The sequence below is a fragment of the Vigna umbellata genome, chromosome 3 (genome assembly GCF_029865625.1).
Source record: "Vigna umbellata cultivar VRB3 chromosome 3, Vumbellata_1.0, whole genome shotgun sequence".
In the NCBI taxonomy this organism is placed as follows: Eukaryota; Viridiplantae; Streptophyta; class Magnoliopsida; order Fabales; family Fabaceae; genus Vigna; species Vigna umbellata.
In genome coordinates this window covers 10,729,755-10,733,573 of record NC_142167.1, presented here as the reverse complement: position 1 = coordinate 10,733,573, position 3,819 = coordinate 10,729,755, and the positions used below count along the sequence as shown (strand labels likewise).

Genomic DNA, 3,819 nt, shown 5'->3' with positions numbered 1-3,819 from the left:
AGAAAAAAACTAATTTGATGATTTAATTAAGATTTTTGAAAAGTATGAGTGAGTGTTTAACTCTTAAATACAAGATAAATAATAATGTAATTATTCAAAATTTCCATTAACACCTTTTTATGAATTTGCTATCATTTATTTAAATAAATGCTTGCATAATTTACTAATATTCTAATTATCATAAATAATTTTCTTGAAAATGATATTTAGAAAAAATAATAAAGAAAATAATCGTCTAACTTCTTATACTGGCCACGTTTCCTTTCTCTCTCACTTCACACATCGATCACCAAAAACTCCATACATCAAAACTCAAATCGATTCAAATTCTCTGTTTGTTCATTCTTCAATTTTGTCTCTTCGTTCTAACAAATCAAACTTGATTCAAATTCTCTTCGTTCGTTCTTCCGCTTTTATTCTCTCAATTTTCAGGAATCAAACCTAGGCGAAGTGATGAATCCCGAGAAATTTACGCAGAAGACTAATGAGGCTCTCGTGAGTGCTCACGAGATGGCGGCGAGCAGTGGCCACGCGCAGTTCACTCCTCTCCATCTGGCGTCCTCTCTACTCTCCGACAGGGGGGAATCTTCTCCCAGGCGCTATCCAACGCGGCGGGAGAGGAATCGGCGCGGGCGGCGGAGAGAGTGTTCAGCCAAGCGCTGAAGAAGTTGTCCTCGCAATCTCCTCCTCCGGACGAGAATCTCCTCCTTCTGGAAGATTCTCAGATCATAGAGTTGCTCAGGAAAGCCGGTGTTGCGGCACCGAAGGTGAAATCAGAAGTCGAGAAGCTTCGCGGCAAGGAGGGAAGGAAAGTGGAAAGCGCCACGGGTAACACAACCTTTCAGGTACTAAATTTAGCTTAAATAATTTATCGAAGAGCTAATAAGATTTTCGGTTTAGTTTTTCCGATTGAATAAACGCAATGAATTTAATTTAGTATATTTTGTACGATTTAAGATTACTATGATAATTTGATAATTTCATATCGGTAGGATGATAATTCCTGAAAAGAAATAATATGATTTAGTTAACTTTGAAATATGAGTTGTACTAGTTTGATATAAAACATTTGTTTAATAAAACGAGTGAAGCATTTAACAAGTTCATATAACTCACATCGTATATATCTCTGTTTTCAGGCTTTGAATACCTATGGAAGAGACCTTGTGGAACAAGCAGGGAAGCTCAACCCGGTTATTGGAAGGGATGAGGAAATACGAAGGGTTATGAGAATTTTATCTAGAAGTACCAAAAACAACCCGGTTTTGATTGGTGAACCGGGTGTGGGAAAAACTGCTGTGGTTGAAGGGTTGGCTCAGAGGATCGTTAAAGAGAATGTTCTTAGGAATCGTGCTGATGTTAGGCTCATTGCATTGGACATGGGTGCGTTGGTTGCGGGCGCAAAGTATATAGGGGAGTTTGAGGAGCGGTTGAAGGCAGTTTTGAAGGAGGTGGAAGAGGCTGAGGGGAAAGTTATTCTATTCATTGATGAGATTCATTTGTTTCTTGGTGCTGAGGGTTTCATGGATGCTGCTAATTTGTTTAAGCCTATGCTTGAGCGTGGTCAGTTGAGGTGCATTGGTGCCACTACGCATGAGGAGTATAGGAAGTATTTAGAGAAGGATGCAACCTTTGAAAGAAGGTTTCAGCATGTGTACGTGGCAGAACCAAGTGTTGTTGATACTGTAAGTATACTTCGTGGTTTGAAAGAAAGATACGAAGGTCACCATGGTGTAAGGATTCTTGATCATGCTTTGGTTGTTGCGGTTCAATTGTCTAGTCGCTACATCACTGGTATGTGCTGCTCTGTTTTAGTGTATTCTTTAATTGGCAATACAGTATATTAGTTTTGATTGAAATTGTAAGTTATTTAAATAAGTTATAGGTTATAGGTTTAAATAAGTTATTTAAATGAATAATTTCGGTTGTGTAGGTCGTCATCTTCCTGACAAGGCAATTGATTTAGTTGATGAGGCCTGTGCGAATTTGAGAGTCCTACTTGATAGTCAGCCAGAGGAAATTGGCAACCTTGAAAGGAAGAGAATGCAATTAGAAGTGGAACTTCGTGCTCTGGAGAAAGAGAAAGACAAAGCCAGCAAAGCTCGTTTAGGAGAAGTAAGTGTTGATGAGCTGCAACCTTTGATGATGAAGTACAAAAAGGAGAAGGAGAGGATAGATGAGATTCGAAGACTAAAGCAAAAAAGAGAAGAGCTGAACTTTGCTCCTCTAGAGGCTGAAAGGCGATATGATCTTGCTAGAGCTGCAAATTTGCGGCATGGCGCAATTCAGGAGGTGGAATCTGCAATTCAAGAGCTTGAAGAGAGCACTCAGGAAAATGTAATGTTGACAGAAACTGTTGGACCTGAACACATTGCTGAGGTTGTTAGCCGCTGGACTGGCATACCAGTGACAAGACTCGGGCAAAACGATAAAGAAAGGTTGATTGGTCTTGCTGACAGATTACAACAGAGAGTTGTAGGGCAAGAACAAGCCGTTAATTCTGTAGCAGACGCTGTGCTGAGATCAAGAGCCAGGCTTGGGAGACCTCAACAACCAATGTGCTCCTTCATGTTCTTAGGTCCAACTGGTGTTGGAAAGACCGAGCTTGCAAAGGCCCTCGCTGAGCAACTTTTTGATAATGAAAATCAGTTGGTTAGAATTGACATGTCTGAATATATGGAGCAACATTTTATTTCAAGCTTGATTGGTGCATCACCTGGGTAAGTGGATTGACTCTTTTCCCTTTTCAGCTTACTGTGATTTTTGGGTGTGAAGTACGGATGACTAACCCACATTTTAAACTTTCAGGTATGTTGGACACAAAGAAGGTGGTCAGCTAACTGAAGCAGTAAGTGTGATACTGTTTGATGAAGTAGAAAAGGCACACATATCTGTGTTTAACACTCTTCTTCAAGTCTTGGATGATGGAAGGTTAACTGATGGCCAAGGCCGCACTGTGGACTTTAGAAACACAGTCATTATCATAACCTCTAATATTGGGGCAGAGCACCTCATTACTGGACTTTCAGGAAAATATTCCATGCAAGCAGCTCGTGATAAAGCAATGCAGGAGGTATATTTCTTGGCACAATTTTTATTACAAATGACTGAGTTTTTTGTGTGTTTTCTTTGTTGTGACTCGTGTCTTCTGAATATGTTTTCAACAGGTAAGAAAAAATTTTAGGCCAGAACTGTTGAAACGGCTTGATGAAATTGTTGTATTTGATCCTCTTTTCCAAGAGCAAGTAAGGAAGGTTGCAAGGTTACACATGAAGGAGGTTGCTTCTCGTCTTGCTGAGAGGGGAATTGCAATGACAGTGACTGATGCAGTTCTTGACTATATCCTTAGTGAGAGCTGTGATCCGGTTGGTATCATTATCATGATGATATTGTAAACATTGTTTACTGCACAACAGAGGCTGTGAGTACTTAATAAGGTTTGTTATGTTTCAGGTTTATGGTGCTAGACCAATTAAGAGGAGGCTTGAGAGAAAGGTTCTGACGGAGCTCTCTAGAATGCTTGTGAAGGAAGAAATTGTTGAGAACTCAACCGTTTACATTGATGTTGATCCTGCGGGCAGCGAGCTAATCTACCGGGTGGAAAAGAACGGAGGGTTGGCTAATAACTCTGTATGACCAAGAGAGGTTCAAGTTGATGCTTTTGGTTCTTTTGAACAATTTCTTTTCATACTAAGTTGATGATTTTCTTTTTTTAAGCAACTTTTTTTCTGCATGAGAGTTGTTGAAGGATGAATATCCCTATTGTTGAATTTTGTTTCAGGACATAAGCTAAATATAAATTGAATGTTATTTTCCTAA

At 39.6% G+C, this 3,819-nt stretch overlaps 1 pseudogene across 1 annotated transcript; it reads left to right on the top strand.

Annotated features, from left to right (window-relative positions):
• Positions 1 to 272: 272 nt before the first annotated feature.
• Positions 273 to 3,819, top strand: LOC148201637 (chaperone protein ClpB1-like; annotated as a pseudogene). The gene is made up of 6 exons (XR_015785257.1): positions 273 to 845; positions 1,140 to 1,794; positions 1,934 to 2,720; positions 2,809 to 3,073; positions 3,168 to 3,365; positions 3,454 to 3,819. The product of XR_015785257.1 is annotated as a chaperone protein ClpB1-like (transcript).